General features: G+C 39.3%; 1 pseudogene; it reads right to left on the bottom strand.

Annotated features, from left to right (window-relative positions):
* The window catches only part of LOC117920432, a 149,890-nt pseudogene that overhangs the window by 36,463 nt on the left and 92,139 nt on the right, over positions 1-21,288 (bottom strand).

The raw sequence follows: 21,288 nt of genomic DNA, 5'->3' as shown, positions 1-21,288 counted from the left end.
TTGAATTGGAGGCTGAGTGAGCATTGGACGCCTAATTATTGCTTCTAGAGCTGGTTCAACCGGAATTTGAGGCTCAGAAGGCGGCTGTTGGCTTGCTTGAGGCTTCGCCGGTGGTGCCGGAGATGGCACAGGAGTGGGCTCTGGAGATGGGACAGGGGATTGAATAGGGGATTGCCCTGTCAAGTCAATGGGTTCCGAGCTTTCCACTCTAGCTCGCTTTTGGAGGGGACGGCCCCCTAACCTGGTAAGGCAGCGCCTCGCCGGAGGCGTTTGCAGTGTCGGCTTGGCTTGGCACTTTTTTGGCGTGGGCTTCTGAGGAGGCAGAGCAACTTCTGGCCGTGGAGGCTCAGAGGTTGAAGCTTGCACAGGCGCCTTGCGCGGCGCGGGCTTTCGGGCGGACGGAGAAGAAGACTTAGTGCCTCTGGTTCGTGCCATTACGAACTGACGAGGTTTTGGCGGCGTTGATGAACGGAGGGGACGAACGGAGGTGCTAGCGGCGTCGGGCGATGGAGAGGAGACGAATGGACAGTTGCTGCGACTTTTCCTCTTTCTGAAATGGTTTCGCAGCCCAAATGACTGGTATTTATAAAGACTAGAGGAATACTAAAGGTTGTTTTTAGGTTTCGCAAAAGAAAATCACTTTCGCAGCAACATTGTGCGTTTCGTAGGAGAAAATCGCTTTCGCAGCTCACTTCGCAGCTGTGAAATTGGAGTCACTATGCTGCGGAATGGCGCTCGTGTGCCAAAAATCGGTTTCGCAATTGCGAAACACCCTTCGAAATGGAGATATCGTTGCGGAATGGGGCTTTTTTGTGCCTTAGTGGTTCGCAGACCACTTCGCAGCTGCGAAATTGGGGCTCCTGTGCTGTGAAGTGGCACTCGTGTGCCAATTTTAAATTCACAGTTGCGAAAACTTTCACAGAGGACTCAAAAGCGTTGCGAACTGATTTCGCAACAAAAATCCATTTTCGCAGAGAAATCCTCTTTAGCTGCAAAATCTCGCAGAGCTCTTTTCCTCCCCTGTTTTTGCTCTTTTTCTGCTCTGTTTTCGCTCCAATTTCTTCCCGATTTCTTCCCTTGCATTTTCTCCCACCTGGAATCATTCAAACAGATGAAATTACATAAAAACACACAATTTAAAATCGAAAACTAAGATCAAAAGTAGAAATAAAACTTTAAAATTTACAAAATTTACAAAAATTTTGGACTTTGGTAAACCAAGTCCATCAAACCCTTCTTTGCTTAGGTTTTTTGAGGCTCAAGGAGGTTGATCTCCTCCTTGTCTGGTTTGAACGGCTCCATGAATGGCTTGAGACGATATCCATTAACTTTAAAAGTGTCCTTGCCATTGGAATTCAATAATTCCACCACCCCATGGTTAAGTACTTGATGGATAATGAATGGACCGATCCACCTAGACTTGAGCTTTTTAGGAAAGATATGGAGTCTTGTGTCATAGAGTAAAACTCTTTGGCCTTTCTGAAATTCCTTGTTGGAAATTAGTTGATCATGCCACCTCTTCATCCTCTGTTTTGCAACTTTGGAATTGATGTAAGCATCATTTCTTAATTCCTCCATCTCATTAAGGTCTAAGCTCCTCTTTGCTCCTGCTTTGATCAAGTCCATATTCAACTTTTTGATTGCCCACCAAGCTTTGTATTCAACTTCCACAGGGAGATGACATGCTTTTCCATAAACAAGACGATAGGGGGACATACCTAGAATAGTCTTATAAGCTGTTCTATATGCCCATAATGAGTCATGAAGCTTAACAGACCAATATTTCCTGTTTGTACTCACCACTTTCATCAGTATGTTCTTTATCTCCCTGTTTGCTAGCTCAACTTGCTCGGAAGTCTATGGATGATAAGGTGTAGCTACCTTATGCTTCACTCCATACTTGGCTAACAAACTTTCAAAAGGCTTGTTGCAGAAATGAGAACCTCTATCACTGATTATAGCCTTGGGCACTCCAAATCTTGCAAAAATGTTCTCTTTCAGAAACTTGAGAACCACTCTATGATCATTTTGTTTACAGGGGACTGCCTCAACCCATTTAGAAACATAATCCACCCCCACCAAGATGTAAGAATTACCAAAAGACATTGGAAAAGGTCCCATGAAGTCAATGCCCCATACATCAAATAGCTCAACTATTAGTATGGGATTCATTGGCATTTGATTCCTTTTTGTCAGCTTGCCAAGCCTTTGGCATCTATCACAACTTCTACACATGATGTGGGCATCTTTGAACAGAGATGGCCAAGTAAACCCTGATTGCAACACCTTCATAGCTGTTTTCTGAGAGGCAAAGTGGCCTCCACATGCATTCTCATGACAATGGTTTAGAATTCCCTGTTGCTCTTCCTCAGGCACACATTTCCTTATGATCTGATCTGCACAATATTTAAAAAGGAAAGGCTCTTCCCAATAATAAGCATGAATTTTTGCAAAGAAGTGCTTCTTATCTTGTGCATTCCACTCACTTGGAATTTCACCAGTCACTAAATAATTAGCAATGTGAGCATACCACGGAGTTTTGACTAGAAACATAAGTGATTCCTCAGGAAAATCATCATTAATAGGCAAAGCATGAGAATTATGTGCTATAGCTAACCTCGAGAGGTGGTTAGCTACCACATTCTCCACTCCTTTCTTATCTCTGATTTGAAGATCGAATTCTTGTAACAAAAGAATCCATCTTATCAACCTTGCTTTTGCATCTTGCTTTGTCAGTAAATACTTCAAGGCTGAATGGTCAATAAAAACAATGATGAAAGACCCTACCAGATAAGCACAAAATTTGTCCAAAGCAAATACCACAGCTAACAATTCTTTCTCTGTAGTTGTGTAATTCCTCTGGGCTTCGTTCAATGTTTTGCTTGCATAGAAAATCACATAGGGCTTCCCATCTTCTCTTTGACCAAGCACAGCTCCTATAGCAAAGTCACTGGCATCACACATTAGTTCAAAAGGTAATTTCCAGTTAGGGGCCCTCACTATTGGAGTTGCTGTCAAAAATTTCTTCAATTGATCAAAGCTATCTTGACATCTCTCATCCCATATAAACTTAGCATCCTTAGCTAACAGCTCACAAAGAGGTTTTGAAAGCTTTGAAAAATCTTTGATAAACCTCCTATAGAAGCCTGCATGGCCAAGGAACTGCCTTACTCCTTTTACAGTTGTTGGGGTTGGCAATTTGGAAATGAGCTCCACCTTTGCTTTATCAACTTCAATGCCCCTTTTAGAGATAATATAGCCAAGGACAATTCCTTGACGTACCATAAAATGGCATTTCTCCCAATTAAGCACCAAGTCTTTTTCCATGCATCTGTGAAGAACTGCTTCCAAATTGACTAAGCATTCCTCGAATATACCTCCATATACGGTGATGTCATCCATGAAAACCTCCATAATTCGCTCCACCATATGACTGAAGATACTCAACATACACCTCTGGAATGTTGCAGGTACATTGCATAAACCAAAAGGCATTCTTCTATAAGCATATGTTCCAAATGGACATGTAAAAGTGGTATTTTCCTGATCTTCCATAGCAATCTCAATCTGAAAATACCCTGAATACCCGTCCAAAAAACAGTAGAACGGATGGCCAGAGACTCTCTCCAACACTTGATCGATAAATGGCAATGGAAAATGATCCTTCCTGGTTACTGCATTCAACTTCCTATAATCAATACACACCCTCCACCCTGTAGTGAGGCATGTAGTGATTTCTTCTCCTTCTTCATTTTGAACCACAGTAATCCCTGATTTCTTTGGGACCACTTGAGTAGGACTCACCCAAGAGCTATCAGATATAGGGTAGATAATACCTGCTTGAAGTAGCTTCAGCACCTCAGCTCGCACAACTTCTTGTAAATGAGGATTCAATCTTCTTTGAAATTGACGAATTGGCTTAGCTTCCTTCTCCATATATATATGATGTGTGCAGACTAAAGGACTAATGCCTTTCAAATCAGATATTTGCCATCCTATAGCTTTCTTACACCTCTTGAGAACTTCCAGTAAACACTTCTCTTGATGACTGGTCAAAGATGAAGATATTACAACAGGACATTTATTATTGTCTTCAAGGTATGTGTATTTCAGCTCTGCAGGTAGAGGCTTCAAATTAAGTTTTGGGACCTCTTTTTCAGCATCTGCTCCCTCTTCTTCATTGAACAAAGGTAGAATCTCTTCTATCCTCCTCCAACTTTGTAAAGTAGCAAGCTCATTAGGAGGTTCAGACAAACCTTCCTCACAATCTGCAAAACTTTCATTCAGCTCATCTTGCATATTCTGATTGCAGTGTTCCTCTACCAGAGTGTCAATAATACACACTTCCTCTGGACCCTCTTCTTCTTCCGAAGTGATTTGCTTTTTAGACATATAAAAAATGTTGAGATCAAGTGTCATATTGCCAAAAGTGAGTTGCATGAGCACATTCCTACAATTGATAATTGCATTTGAGGTAGCAAGGAATGGTCTTCCCAAGATGATAGGAACTAAATTAGTTTTCTTTATAGTAGGATCCGTATCAAGAACAATAAAATCCACTAGATAGTAGAAGTTATCAACTTGAACCAAGACATCCTCAATTACTCCTCTGGGAATTTTTACTGATTTATCTGCTAGAGATAGAGTAATTGCTGTTGGCTTCAACTCACCAAGTCCCAATTGCTTATAGACAGTATATGGAAGCAAATTCACACTAGCTCCCAAGTCTAATAAAGCTTTCTCCACTACCTTTCCTCCAATGATCACTGAAATGGTAGGACTTCCCGGATCTTTATACTTCAAAGGAGACTTACACTGTAAGATTGCACTTACTTGCTCAGTCAAGAAGGCTTTCTTAGTTACAGTCAATCCTCTTTTGATAGTACACAAGTCCTTCAGGAATTTTGCATAGGTTGGAACTTGCTTAATCATATCCAATAGTGGGATATTGACTTTAACTTGTCTCAATACTTCAAGAATTTCAGCTGCATTTCTAACCCCCTTCTTCCCATGCAATGCTTGAGGAAAAGGTGGAGAAGTTGATTTTTTCAGCATTTCTTCTTTCAGAAGTTCCTTCTCTGGATTTGCATTTATTGTTGACTCACTGTCCTCTTTCTTTTCACTGATCTCTCCCCTTTTGTCTTCTATTTCCTCCTCTTTCATTGTCTCTTCCTCTTTCTTAACAACAGGTGGCTTAGGTGGTGGCTGCTCAATTTTTTTACCACTCCTTAGAGTGATCAAGGCTTTGACATCTTTCATCTGTGATGACTCTCCCTCATGGCTTTCCACTTCATGGACACCCTTGGGATTTTGGTTGGGTTGAGAAGGAAATCTTCCCTTTTCTTGCACTGTATTCAAATTTGTGAGCCTTGATATTGAGTATTGGAGATTATCCATCCTTTGGGTTATATCATTATGCATTCCATCCATCATTTTGTTCAGAGTATTCTCTACTCTGTCAATTCTTTGATTAAGTTGAGTATTGATGGCTTTTTGTTCTCCAACAAAATCTCTCACTACCTTGCTGAGATTCAAAATGGCTTGTTCAAGACTTGAGGATTGTTGAGATGGTTGATCTGGCTGTTGGTACTGAGGTGCTCTAGGCTTCCATGAGAAATTTGGATGATTCCTCCAACTTGAGTTGTAAGTGTTTCCATAGGGTGCATTGTTATTGGGCTTGAATTGTCCAACAACATTTGCTTGCTCTCCAAACATTTCCCTTTCAGCTGAAATTGTAGGGCATTCCTCCACCAAGTGTTCATAGGATTGACAATTAGGACAAAGCTTCACTTGCACTGGTGATTCAGCAACAGCTTGCACTTCATGTACCTTTTTCAGTTCCAGCTCCTTCAATCTTCTTGTCACAGCTGCAAACTTTGCTTTTGTATCATCTTCCTCTTTCAAGGTATACATCCCAGCCTTAGCATTGAAAGCACTAAGTTGAGATTTCATCCTTCCCACTTCTCCTTTGGTTGGTTCATCCCATCCCCTTGAAACTTCAGCTACATAATTCAAGAAATCCATAGCTTCCTCCGGATTTTTGCTCATGAAATCTCCTCCACACATTGTCTCCAGGAGTTGCTTCATTGGGGATGACATCCCATCATAAAAATAACTCACCAATAGCCAAGTATCAAAGCCATGGTGAGGACATGCATTAATAGCTTCCATATATCTTTCCCAACACTCATAGAATTTCTCATTCTCTTTAGCTGAGAAATTTGAAATTTGCCTTTTCAAGCCATTTGTTCTATGAGTGGGAAAGAATTTCTTAAGGAATTCAGCTTGTAAATCAGTCCAAGTACGGATACTCCTTGGCCTTAAAGAATTAAGCCAAATTTTGGCTTTATCCTTTAAAGTAAAAGGAAATAACTTAAGCCTCATTAAATCAATTGAAGCTCCTCCCTCTTGGAATGTATTACAAACATCTTCAAATTCCTTAATATGTGCATAGGGATTCTCACTTTCCATCCCATGGAAAGTTGGTAGAAGTGGAACAATATATGGTCTGATCACTAGCTGCTCTGTAGGAGGTATTATACATGATGGTGCACTCATACGAGGTGGATGCATACGGTCCCTCATTGATCTAAATTCTGAGATTGTCTTGACGACCTTGGTGACTATGCTGATCTTCAGGTGTAGTTTCCATGATATTCAAGCTCAATTCCAATTCCTTAGTATGAAGGGTATCACTTCTAACAAGCCTTCCTCCACTACCTCGTATCCACTTTGGCATACAAAACTAACAACTATCTGAAACTAAAATGAAAACAGAGGACAACAAAAGAAACAAGGCTACAAATACAAAATAAAACTAAGCTGAATTTGAAAGCTAAATTTAGATTATGAATCAGTAAAACTAAAAAAAAAACTGAGAGTTAGTAAAGTTAAAGAAACGTTACCACACTTGTGATGAAAATCACAAGTACACTGAAATAGTATCACTATAACTTGACACCTTCCCCGGCAACGATGCCATTTGATTCATGCCTAATTGGTGTCTCAGCTGATTCGTGTCCAGCTGGTGCTCCTTGATGGCGGGAGTAATCAACAAAATTTATAACCTACAACACCATGAACTAGGGTAGCAAAGAAAAAGCTACTATAGCATAGTGGCTCTAGGATCGTTCACTGGGAAGGGTACTCAAACTAAAAAATGATACCAATTCAAAGTGAATTGGTGTTGTTTCATTTCAAGAATAGCTTAAGAAATAAAACACAAACTTTGGTTGAAAAAGGTTTGAACTTAGATTAACAACACAACAAGTGATGAAAATTACTTAAGAAGAAAAGCATTCCTTGAAGATTCAGGTTTACAGGGGAGGTTCCTCATGCAATAGCATAGCTCCGGTCAGTTGGTTCAATTCCTCACATTAGAGAATTAACATATAGTCAATTCTCTAACAGGTGCTGCACAAATGCATCCCTCAATTGGATTTCAGCTTTAATTCTCTCACTGATGCAACTTGCAATGGTTTGAGCCTCTCACTAGCCTTTACCATTCAAGGTAATCTTTAACCTTGGACTTCCTTTCACAAGCTCGCAAGAGATAACTAATAGATGTCTCCTTAGAGTCCAAAAGCTTACCAAGTGTTGGCAATTCTAGAAAATCCTACCTTCAAGTCACCTACCAGAGGCTCGCAAGAGGTAAACTAGTGCATCTCCATGGTTAGAGATCACTTGCCTTACCAAGTGTTGGCACAGGTGACTCCAAGGCGTTTTAAGTTAACTAAAAACGTAGAAACCATTCATGGGACACACTTTCTATTCATTCATAGCTGAAACCACAAAGCTTCTGATTCTTGCACTTGGAACATTTCCCGGCAACCTTAACTCCAAGGAACTAAAAGGTTTAGTTACTCATTCTCTGGGGAAAACTCCTCAGAGAGTGCATAACTTAGTAAATAAATAAAAACACAATCAAAGTGAGAAGGTAAAGCAGAGCTCAAGCTTCGTATTTTACTTCCTTTGAAACTTTTACAAAAGGTTCATCACCCTCAGAACAGGCTCTTCGGGCTATATTTATACCAAAATTACATTGATGGCTTTTACATGGATATTTTGCCAAATTCCTAACTTAAAAGCTAAGGAATCCTATAATTGGTGGCTTACAAGGAGAATTTGGGCATTTAGGCAACAAAAATCTAATGAAAAATATCACCAGGTATCGGTTACAAATATCGGGAAGCATTAAGGACCATTTCGCACGTGCAAAATGAGGTCTGCGAAATTTCGCAGGTGCATAAGAAGAGCTGCGAAATTTCTTTGCAGCAAAAGGCTGATTCAACACCTCTGCGGAGTTGACTTCCATCTTGTGGTGTTTGGCTTCCATCGCGGCATGAAGCTTCAGGGGAAATCCATAGCACTGTACAAAAGTGTTGCGAAATCATTCCGCAACAAAAGGCTGATTCTGCAGCACTTTTCTGAATCCTTCCTTCAGCTTGGAGCAGTCATCTTCCAAAGGCTGTAACTTCCTCATTTCAGCTCCAAATCGTACACGGTTTGAAGCATTGGATTGTTGACTTCCTAAGCTTTCAAATGACATATAGAATGCATTATTTGGACTTCAGAAAGTGCTCCAAAAGTGGCTATAGTGACTGTCATCAAGAATGCTTCATGGCTGGATTCTCTTTGCTTCCCCTTGCATTTCCACTTTGCTTATGGCAAAAGTGCTTCAAAGCTTTGATTCTTCATGCCTCTAAGCTTCCCATTGCTTGCCAAGGATTCCATATAACTCTCCTCAATCTCATAATGCTTTGGTGATCAAAAAGCTATCAAAACACCAAAACTTAAGGCAATTTGATTAGAATTGATTGAAAGGGGCCTTAACATGCTAATTGAGTTAAAAGGCACTAACTACTACTCAAAAGTGTTTAAAAAGATTAATTACAAGCTATCAAATAGCACTTTTTGAGTAGTAATCACCAGAGCATAGCTATCCTATCTTTGAGAAACTTGTTTTTACACCCTTTCATTTTAGTCTTTAATGTTAGCTTAAATTAGTTTAAATCTCTTTAAAACATTTTCATCTTCTTTTAAAGCTAACATCCATAAGAAAATCACCTATTTTCCTAATTTGAATATCACTTGTGTTTGCGAAAACCCTTCCCAGTGAACGATCCTAGAACCACTATGCTATAGTAGCTTGGCTACTTTAGTAATAGTATTTAAGGTATAAATTTTGTTGATACGCCTTTAAAGCTAAGCTACCATGAGTTGCATCAAATGGCACCGTTGCCGGGGAAGGTGCCACAAGCACAGTGAAGCAACCATTAAGGGTAACTTGTGATCTTCATCACAAGTTTGGTGAGTTTTCTTATAATTTTTTTTTTTTTTAGTTTAGTTTTTATTTAGTTAAATTTTTTATTCTCTTTTCTTTTATTTTTGTTTTAATTTCAATTTGTGCATTCCTTGTTGGATTCGAGACCAAGAGGGAACCCTGGTACAAGTTGAAGAAAAGAGCCTTAGTTGAATATCATTTTTTAGAAATGGAAATTCCACATGAAGATCAAAGCTCTCATTATGATCAACTGAAGGACAAATTCGCATACCTATCCATGAGGGATCTGATTGAATTGGGGAAAAGGCAAGTTCAACAAAGCCAATGGGGTAGTAAGTATGCTTTGAATGGAGATGATTCATATGAGCATACGGTAGGGGAGTGCCCTACCATTCCAACTGTGAGAGACATGTGCGGTTACCAAAGCTCCTACACCTCAAGTTGGAATAACCATCCCAACCTTACAACCCAACCTCAACCTCAACCATCAATGAGTACATCTTCATTGGAGCAAGCCATTTTGAAGATAAGCAAAGTCATGGAGGACTTTGTAGGTGAGCAACAAAAGATCAACTCTCATCTTAATGAAAAGATTGATAATTTGGAGAGTTCAATAAATGTAAGAATGGAGGAGGTTTATAATGATCTATCACTAAGGATAGAAAAAATTCAAGACTCCATTGAGAAGCTCACCAATCTCGACATAGCAAGGGGGAAAAGGAAGCTTCCTCCTCAACCCTACCATAACCTTCAAGGAACCAATGCAAAAAGATCAAGGAAAGTGTTGATGATCGACACTTTGGTGGGGGATTGCTATGACAACTCTATGGACCAACCTTCCATTGAAAATCATAAGGTTCAAGATGATAAAGGGTTACCTGAACCCTTTAAAGCATCCACTTCTCCAGGGAAGAGAAGAGAAACAAATTCCCTTGGACCAAATGGGAAGGATGCCAATTTTATTTGGGATCCAGGGGGAATTCAACATGACGTGGGTGTGTGAGTGAGGATGAGCTAAATAGTTCATCTTCTTTTTGGGGTACATGCTATCAGCTTCATTTAAATTCTATGTTTTTTTTTTTAAATTTATGCATGTTTTAGTTTGAATTCTTAGCTTTAATTTAGTTTTAATATGTTTTTAAGATGAGTTTTGAAGTGTTCATGCAGGTACGAAAGCTCACAAGCTCACAAATGTGGAGAAAAAGGTGAAATAGGGGAGAAATATATCTAAGTCCAAGCTTAAAAGCCCATTTCGCAACTCAACAAGTGAGTTGTGAAAATTTCGCAAGGTGAATTTCACCTTGCGAAATGCACATTTTGGCAAGATGCAAAATGCAACCTCTCAGGATTGCACTTTCGCAAGGGGAGTAACCAGTGCGAAAATTTGGCAAGGTGAATTTTCACCTTGCGAAATTTTTTCTTCATGCTTACCAAGGATTTGATTCTTTTTAAATTCATTTTCAAACTTCAATTTTCTAGTTTTAACACTCCTCCTTTGTTTTCCCCTGTTTTAGCCAAAAATCTCCAATTTTAACACCCCTGCAAGCTACATTCAAATGTCATTGCAACTTATATGAGTATACCATCATGGCATGGACCCTTTGAGCCTTGTCCTCAGCTGCTCAAAGTGGGGCCCACTCATCATTTTTGTAAATATTTAGTATAAATTCCTTTCTCATTCAATTTTTGAATTTTGAAATAGGTGGTTCAACCTTCTTAACTCCAAGTCCACATCACATGAGGTACCACTTCCTTCCTCCTTATTTTCGATTCAAACATTGAGGACAATGTTCATCTCGGTTGGGAGAAGAGATGAGGAAGTAAGTATTAGTTTAAATTTTTATCATACTTAGTTAAATTAGCTACTTTTTGTTTAAATTTTTAAAATTTTTGCTTTAAACTCCATGGATATTAAGGATTAACTCTCAAAATTAAATGAGAGAAGTCGAGTTTCAACTTGATTACATGAGTCTTAGAGTTTGTATTATGCTCTTCTAAAAGTTGATGAATTGTTGAAACTCCCATTGCATGCAAACTTATCTCTTCCACCTTAAGCTATTCGCACACACATACATTAGATTCCGATTATAAGATGTGAAACTATCTCACCCTCTAAGCTTGAGAAATCATAATTTGACACCTTTAACCTCTCTTTAATAGTGTTGGGACACCTCATAAAGACCAACGAGTCTTTGAAAAAATAGAAAAAAGAAAAAGAAAAAGAAAAAAAAATATAATAAACTTCTTTGCTTGCCTTGAAACCTGAGCATGGTCCAAAGGGGTGGCGAAAGCCTTTAAAGCCTGGTGCCCTAAGCCTTTATTGGTTGGGAGTCACCGATCCTCTACTTGTTACATGGGTGAATTGGTTAAGTTTAGTAAGTGAAAAGAATTGTGAATAAGAGGTGCGTTCCTAGCCTATCAAGAGATGGTTAATTTTGCTAAGCTTAAAGAAAGACTTAGGTTGGGGGGAGATGATAGTTATCCATACTATACTCGGAAGCTAATCACATTAACACTTAGCTTTTAGTGGAAGAATTTGATTTGGATCTTTTGAGAGAGGAAATTCTTTTGATGCTTAAACTTGCATAATATCCATTCTTTGTACTCTATGATCAAGTGAATGCTTTGACAACTCTTATTACAGGTTGAGTTTCACATCTTTATTGATCCATGGATGTCCATCATGCCACTCATATCATTTTTTGGAGTGATTTGCATGATCCCTTTTATGTATATTATTATAGTTTACTTAGTTTTTACCTCCTCCATTGCTAAGGGACTAGCAATGAGTCGGTTGGGGGGTGTGATTACTACCAAAAAGTGCTATTTTGTAGACCTAATTATAATGGTTTTAAGCACCTTTGAGTAGTAATCATATTCATTTAACCCAATTAATTCATTAAGGTCCTTAGTAATTGGTTTTAACCATTTTGTGGCAAGTTTACATGTTTTTATCAGCTTATGAATCAATTCAAGCATGCCAAATGATGGAGGAGCTACTTGGACAAGTTAAAGCAAGGATTTTGGAAGTTTACAGGCTTGAATTTCAAGTGGAAACACGAGCACAAACAAGAACAATGGAGAAGAGGAAAACAGAGGACAGCAGCTGCAGTCTTCCTTTGCACTTTTGGGGCATTTACCGAAGTCCATTTTCTACATGCTATATACCATTTCAAATCTCAGGAAGTCAAGAATCCAACGCTTCAAACCATGTACGATTTGGAGCTGAAATGAGGAAGATATGGCCTTCGGAAGACAACTGCATCAAACCTTGCGAAAATTTCGCAAGGTGAATTTCTCCTTGCGAAATTTCGCAAGGGGATTTTCCTCATGGTGCGAAATTTTGCCATTTTGCAACGTTGCGAAATTTCGCAAGGAGGATTTAGGCACATTGCAAAAATGCCAAATTTCCTCTGTTTCTCCACGCACGCACCACCGACTTCCCAGATATTTTTAGCTTGATATTTTCTCATGTAAATTCCTTTTGTAACCTTGTATTCAGCCGTCATAAGGCTTTATCTTGTAATTTTTCTATATATAGAGGTGCACAACACCTCCAGAATGGAGATAGTTTTGGGGAGATGGATCCTCTGTACATGAACTTAGTAATATATAAAGCTCTTTTTTCTCTCCTCCTGTTCTTCCCCATTTCTATTTTCTTAGTAGCCAAACAACCTCTAAGGACTTTTCCTCATAGGATGATTGGCTAAAACCTTTAAGTTTCTCAAAGTATGGATGTTATGTGATGGCTTGGATGCAATCCCATGGAAATTTCTCACACCTGGAAGGTAAGGTAGTCGTTTTTCATTAATGGTTCATTAATGCAAAGTTTGGTTTTTATTTCCTTTGGACAACTTCCAACGGCCAATACTTGATAAGCTTTTGGATTTCTATCCATTAGTTATCTCCTACGAGCTATTGAAAGGTGAGGTTTTCAATTCCAAGTTTTGCATTAATCTGTTAGAACCAATTTCAATGGCCATTGAAATGTGAGTTTATCACCTGGAATGACTTTGAGTTGCCAATATTTGGTAAGCTTTTGGCTTTAGACCATTAGTTATCTCTTACGAGCCATTCAAAGGAAGTCTAAGGTGAATAACCATTGATGAAATTCACTACCATCTGTTTTGCCATTTTAAAGGATTAAAACTTGATTTGCTAAATCCATACCGGTTCGGGAAGCAAGCATCACCATAGTTGCAACCCCAACGCGAGGAGCCTATCCTGAGATTTCCAATTTGCATAAGAACCAGAGCATAGCTATCCTATCTTTGAGAAACTTGTTTTTACACCCTTTCATTTTAGTCTTTAATGTTAGCTTAAATTAGTTTAAATCTCTTTAAAACATTTTCATCTTCTTTTAAAGCTAACATCCATAAGAAAATCACCTATTTTCCTAATTTGAATATCACTTGTGTTTGCGAAAACCCTTCCCAGTGAACGATCCTAGAACCACTATGCTATAGTAGCTTGGCTACTTTAGTAATAGTATTTAAGGTATAAATTTTGTTGATACCCCTTTAAAGCTAAGCTACCATGAGTCGCATCACCACCTCCCACCAATGTAAAAGGGATAAGGCAATTCCTTGGGCATGTCGGGTTCTATAGGAGGTTTATAAAGGATTTTTCCAAGATGCCAAACCTCTTTGTGAATTATTGGTGAAGGATGCCACGTTTGAATGGGATGATAAATTTCAAGGAGTTTTGAGCTTCTTAAGCAATTCTTGACATCAGCGCCCATTGTGAGAGCACCAAATTGGGAGTTGCCATTTGAAGTGATGTGTGACTCAAGTGATTATGCCATTGGGGCTGTTTTGGGACAAAGAGAAGATGGTAAACCTTATGTGATCTACTATGCAAGCAAGTCTTTGAATGATGCTCAAAGGAATTACACCACCATGAGAAGGAATTACTTATTGTGGTGTATGCTTTGGACAAATTCAGAGCTTATTTGATAGGGTCTTCCATTGTGGTATTCATGGATCATTCAGCTTTGAAGTATTTGCTAACCAAGCAAGATGCCAAGGCTAGGTTGATTAGGTGGATACTTTTGCTTCAAGAGTTCAACCTCCAGATCAGAAAGAAATGTGTTGAGAATGTGGTAGCTAACCACTTGTCAAGGCTCAACATCGCTCATGACACCCATGGACTTCCCATAAATGATGATTTCCCTGAGGAATCCTTGATGCTTATGGAGGAAGTGCCATGGTTTGCACACATTGCCAATTACTTGGTCACGGGAGAAATACCAAGTGAATGGAGCTCTCAGGACAAGAAGAATTTCTTTGCCAAGGTCCATGCATATTATTGGGAGGAGCCTTTTCTCTTCAAGTATTGTGCGGACCAAATTATAAGGAAGTGTGTGCCTGAACAAGAGAAGCATGGGATCCTATCTCATTGCCATGGGAATGCATGTGGAGGCCACTTTGCCTCTCAAAAGATGGCAATGAGAGTTCTTCAATCGGGCTTTTGGTGGCCCTCACTTTTTAAGGATGCCCATGAGGTAGGTAAAGGATGTGATAAGTGCCAAAGACTAGGCAAGCTTTCAAGGAGAAACATGATGCCTTTGAACCCCATCTTGATAGTGGATCTTTTTGATGTTTGGGGCATAGACTTCATGGGACCTTTCCCTATGTCTTTTGGCCACTCCTACATCTTGGTAGGAGTTGATTATGTTTCAAAGTGGGTTGAAGCTATACCCTGTAGAACCAATGATCACAAAGTGGTTCTCAAGTTCCTAAAAGAAAACATCTTCTTGAGGTTTGGAGTTCCTAAAGCAATCATCAGTGATGGAGGCACTCACTTTTGCAACAAGCCCTTTGAAGCTCTTTTGGCCAAGTACGGAATTAAGCATAAGGTAGCTACACCTTATCATCCTCAGACGAGTGGCCAAGTAGAGCTAGCCAACCGGGAAATTAAGAACATCTTGATGAAGGTGGTGAACACCAATAGGAAAGATTGGTCTGTTAAGCTCCTTGATTCCCTATGGGCATATAGGACAACTTATAAGACTATCCTTGGGATGTCACCGTACCGTCTTGTTTATGGAAAAGCTTGCCATCTTCCCGTTGAGATTGAGTTCAAGGCATGGTGGGCCATTAAAAAGCTCAACATGGATTTAACTAAGGCTGGGCTAAAGAGGAGTTTGGATTTGAATGAGCTTGAAAAATTGAGAAATGATGCCTATCTCAACTCAAAAATAGCTAAGGAAGAACTAAAGAGATGGCATGATCAGTTGGTGACCAAGAAAGAATTTTTCAAGGGACAAAGAGTCTTGCTATAGGACTCTAAGCTTCACCTATTTCCGGGAAAGCTCAAATCAAGGTGGGTAGGGCCTTTTGTCATCCACCAAGTGCACTCACATGGAGTAATTGAGTTACTCAACTCAAAAAGTGCAAAGACCTTCAAGGTAAATGGACAAAGACTCAAGCCCTACATCAAACCATTTTCCCGTGACAAGGAGGTACTCATCCTCCATGACCCATCACATCCTTGAGAAAGTGTGGTAAGTTGATGAGCTTAGCATGAAATGCTAAGTGTTCATCTCTTTTTGTTTTAATTTTAGTATTACATTCTTGTTTACTTTGCATTTTTAATACTTTTGCACATATTTTGTTTAGGTTTCTTAGTTTTGATTTTTTTTTTTTTTTTATGTTTTTAATGGAGCTTTGATGTCCAATAGCAGGTACGAAAGCTCACAAGCTCACAAATGTGGAGAGAAGGATGAAATAGGGGAGAAATATATCTAAGTCCAAGCTTAAAAGCCCATTTCGCAACTCAAAAAGTGAGTTGCGAAAATTTTTGCAAGTCATTTTTCACCTTGCGAAATTGTTTTCAAAGCAAATATCAAAATGCAACCTCTCGGGATTGGTTTTTAAGGGGAGTAGCCAGTGCGAAAATTTGGCAAGGTGAATTTTCACCTTGCAAAATTTTTTCTTCATGCTTACCAAGGATTTGATTCTTTTTAAATTCATTTTCAAACTTTAAATTTGTAGTTGTAACACTCCTCGGTTCATCCCCGTACTTTGACAAATTTTCAATTTTTTTTTTCATGGCCAAAAACCCTTTTTAAAGCCTTCTCAACTTCATTTTTCATGCATAAAACACCATTCCCTTTGCATTTCCTCTCTAGGCCGCGTGCTTCATTGTTCCAAGGTGAGTATTTTTTCATTTTTCTCCATTTTTGGCTCCTTAAATTGCTTGTTTATGTCATTTCTATGTTTTAGGAACCATAAACATGCATTTTCATCTGTTAAAACCATTTCAAAAATCCATTTTTTTTCAAATCAAAGACCCACATGGCCGGCCACCATTTTTGCAAAAATCTCTATCTTGCAATGTGTTTTAGGCTCCCAAACTTACTCCATTGCATTTAGAATCATGTTTCCATTAAAACCATACCCTTTTTCTGAATTTTAAACCGTTAAAAATGAAAACTCAAATTCAAAGTAAGCATTGGAGAAGAAGATGAATAGTGCCTATGAATAGTGCTCGTTGCCAAATTTAGCAACCACTATTCATGCCTTGCAAACTTTGCACTGGTTACCATTTCAACTGTATTTTTGACACTTTACCCCTAGGATGCTCTATTTTTCGTGCTTTTCAGTCTTATTTCAGTATTTATACCATGGCACGGACATGGGGGGCATCCTCTTCAGCTAGTCAGCGTGGGGCCCACTCACAGAGAAGTGGTCGTTCTACACCATCTCAGCCTGCCCAGACCCCAGTTCCCTCTACTCAGCACAGGTACTGGACCAGACAATCATCTGGGTCTTCCAGGGCACTAGTGCCACCCCGTGAGCAGTCCTCCACCTAAGAGGACTAGGATTTCAGGACCAGGCGAGTCCTCTAGAGCCCCTCCATCACCTCCAGCATCTACTATCCTAGGCTCTTCACACCTAGCAGAGTCCTGAAGCGGCCTATGATAGCAGGGCCACCCCTCCTAGGCAACACAGATATCAGAGATAGGCCATTTCACGATGAGATCTGTATGGAGCATGAGACTCTCCGCCTATTACCAGAGCTAGAGGAGTCATACCGTTTTCTGTAGAGGTACCACATTGAGCCATTTATGACTCCTAGGTCCTTCTATTACCCTAGGGTAGTCTTAGATTTCTACCAGACTATGACTACTAGAGGCGTCCAGGACCTCATAGCCATTCATTTTTTGATTGATGGCCAGCATGGTATTTTAGAGGCCCGAGATATAGCCGCCCCTATGCATTTTCCGCCTATCCCTAAGGACCTTGGTTCCTTCCGGCATTGGTCTCAGTATTCAGAGCCCGACATGGTGTCTACCTTATCAGGAGGTAGAGTCACTGGTAGGACCATTTTGAGGAGGGAGCTTCCTCCACGGATGTTACTTATAGATTTGGTGCTCCGCACCAATCTTTTTCCACTCCAGCATGTCGTCCAGATGAGAGGTTCTATCCTAGATGCACTTTACCGCATTTCTAAGGGATTCTACTTCGGACCCCACCATCTAGTCATGGCTGCTCTTACCTATTTTGAGGAGAATGTGCATAGGAAGCGCCTACGTAGAGCTGGTACTATTCCACTCTTATTTCCGGGGCTGATCTCTTAGGTCTTAGAGGATATGGGATACCTTTCTCAGCCCCACCTAGAGCGTCGTCATCATTGTCGAGAGCTCTTTACCAGTGAGAGTTGAACCCATTTCTTAGACCACTCACCCATGGACCATTAGCTCCCGCGCCTCTAGATTCTCCAGCAGCCTCAGCACCTACAGTATAGACATCACCAGATCAAGACCCACATACCACAGAGCCTTATTCTTCAGTACCTGCTCCAGTGACTTGCACTACTGATACTCCCACACCACCAGTCACTCCTGCTCTAGCCTATGTTGAGTCTTCAGCTGGGCCATCCATCACTGTCTCCGCTATAGAGTTCAGAGCTCTCATGTCGTCCTTTCACTCATTGAGCACCTCTCAGGCCACCTTAGTCCGTGAGATGCAGGCTATCAGATGACATATGGATACCATACAGACACATCAAGCTCAGCATACAGCTATCCTGGGCCAGCACTCTGCCATGCTCTCTCAGATCCACCATCACCTAGGCATATCACCTCTTCCACCTCAAGAGCCACATCCATGATTGGATATTTCTATCTCCATTTTGTATATGTTTTTTGTATATGATACATGTTTTATATTCTGAGATTGTATGTACCTCATGCTTATATCTTGTACTCAACTCTCTCAGTTTATATAAGCATCATTTTTTGTATCTTATTTCCTCTCTCGCGTTTCTTATGGTTTTTGAATCATGTGGATGCACTCACACGCCTTGAATACCACATCACCATAAGGTATATCATTCTTTTCTCGTCTTTTTCGATAGAAACATTGGGGACAATGTTCATCTTAGTTGGGGGGAGAGTTAAGGAAGTAAGTATTTCCTATTTTAGTTAGTTATTTTGTTGATTTAGTAGTTTTTGACCTTTTTCAAAAATTTTTGTTTCATTCTCTATGGTTGTTAAAGATAATTTCTCAAAATAAAATTGGATAAGTCGAGGTTTTACTTAATTACTTAAGTCTTAGAGTTTGTTTTATGCTTTCAAAGTTGATAATCTATTGAAGCCCTCTTTGATTTCGAACTTATTTCTTCCATTTCAAGCTTTACACACATCGTGCACATTAGATCCCGAATATATGATGTAAAACTTTCTCACCCTCTAAGCTTAGGAAAATTTTGACTTGGTTCATTACTTAACCTCTTTTTAATAGTGTTGGGACACCTCAAAAAGACCAATGAGTCTTAAATATATATATATATATATATATATATATATATATATATATATATATATATATATATATATATATATATATATATATGTTTCTATTCTTTCCTTGAAACCTAAGCATGATCCGAAGGGGTGGCGAAAGCCTTTAAAACTCGATGCCCTAAACCTTGATTGGTTGGGAGTCATTGATCCTCTGCTTGCTACATAGGTGAATCGGTTAAGTTTAGTGAGTAAAAAGAATTGTGAATGAGAAGGTGCGTTCCTAACCTATTAAGAGTTGGTTAATTTTGCCAAAGTTTGAGAAAAGCTTAGGTTGGGGGGAGAGGATAGTTGTACATACTATATCCGGAAGCTAATCTCATTAACACTTAGCTCATTATGGAAGAGTTTGATCCGGAACCTTGAGAGTAGAGATTCTTTTGATACTTAATTGCATAATGTCCACTCTTTGTACTTTTTGTTTAAGTTTTAGCTTTGACAACTCCTATTGCATTTTGAATCTTCATATCTTTAGTTCACCATGTGAGATGTGTTTTGATATCGGTCATGCCACTCAATTATTTTTTGGAGCGATTTGCATGACCTCTTTTATGTATATTATTATGTTTGCTTAGTTTTTGTCTCCTCCATTGCTAAGGGACTAGCAATGAGTCGGTTGGGGGGTGTGATTACTATCGAAAAGTGCTATTTTGTAGACCTAATTATAAGGGTTTTAAGCACCTTTGAGTAGTAATCATATTCATTTAACCTAATTAATTCATTAAGCTCCTTAGTAATTAGTTCTAACCATTTTTAATGGCAAGTTTACATGTTTTTCATCAGCTTATGAACCAATTCAAGCATGCCAATTGATGGAGGAGCTACTTGGGCGAGTTAAGCAAGGATTTTGGACGTTTACAGGCTTGAATTTCAAGTGGAAACGCGAGCACAAGCAATGGGAACACCATTTCGCAAGGAGAGGTAGTTCACTTGCCAAATGACCAATTTGCAAGGTGAATTTCACCTTGCCAAAATTTCGCAAGGGGATTTTCCTCATGGTGCGAAATTTGGCCATTTCACACCATGAAGAAACCACCTTGCGAAATTTCGCAAGGTGGCTTTTCACCTTGCAAAATTTGGACCTTTCATCTTCCTCATTGCGAAATGCCTTTGAAATCCCTTGTTTTGAGACGCTGTTGATGATATTCCACTGCCGGTTCTCCAAGATATTTTGCTTGACTTTTAGCTTTGTAAATACCTATTTTACCCTTATAATCAACCAATGAAAAGGTTGCTTTTGTAATAGCTCTTGTAATTTAGCTTTTTATTGTCTTTAAATAGAGGTGAATAGCCTCAGACATGATCATCTTGTAACCTGTAACTTTATAAGTTATAAGAGCACTTTTGTTCATACGCTTCTTTTCTCTTTTCTTTATCTTTTTCTTAGTAGCCAAACATCCTTGGAGGATGAAATCCCCAAGGATGAGAGGCTAAAACCTTTTAGTTTCTTGAAGTAATGGATGCCATGTGAAGCTCCCGTGTCAGGATGGAGATTTCCAAGCCATAAATGTAAGTAGCTGAGCGTCATAAATGTTTTCATTCAAAGTAAAGCTTTTAATCCCTCTGACTTGCTTTGAATGGCCAATACTTGATAACCTTTTGGTCTTAGTGGATTCTTATTGTTAGATCCACTAATATTCATTAGTTATCTCCTACGAGCCATTGTATTGCAAGTCGAGGAGACGACTTATACCAATAAAAGAACAGTTATGAGGTTCAGCTACCCTTTTTGTAAGTTTTCAATGACTAAAACTCAGTTGTTAAACTCATACCGGTTCGGGAAGTAAGCATCACCTTAGTTGTTTCCCCAACTCGAGGTGAAAAGTCCCAAAATCTCCATTTTTACACAGTGAGTTAAGCATGGCTATCCAAAGCTTTGAGAAACTTCTTTTTCCATCTTTTAACCTATTTTCATGTTAGTTTAGTTTACAACACCTTCATCTTTTTATGTTTTCATCTTAACCTAATTTTTATTAAGAAAAGTTCACTCCATCCTCCGAACTTTACCAGTTAAAGTAAAAACCCTTCCCAGTGTTCGATCCTAGAGCCACTATGCTATAGTAGCTTTGCTACTTTAGTGTAAGGACCTTAGGTATAAATTTTGTTGATACCCTTACATGCCAAGCTACCAAGAGTTGGGTTATCAATGAAAAAAACCAAACAGGATAACGATGTGACCAATCTGTAGGTCTGGTCT

The sequence above is a fragment of the Vitis riparia genome, chromosome 1 (assembly GCF_004353265.1).
Source record: "Vitis riparia cultivar Riparia Gloire de Montpellier isolate 1030 chromosome 1, EGFV_Vit.rip_1.0, whole genome shotgun sequence".
NCBI classification, from domain to species: Eukaryota; Viridiplantae; Streptophyta; class Magnoliopsida; order Vitales; family Vitaceae; genus Vitis; species Vitis riparia.
The sequence above is the reverse complement of the archived record's forward strand: the minus strand, read 5'-3'. Positions and strand labels throughout refer to the sequence as shown.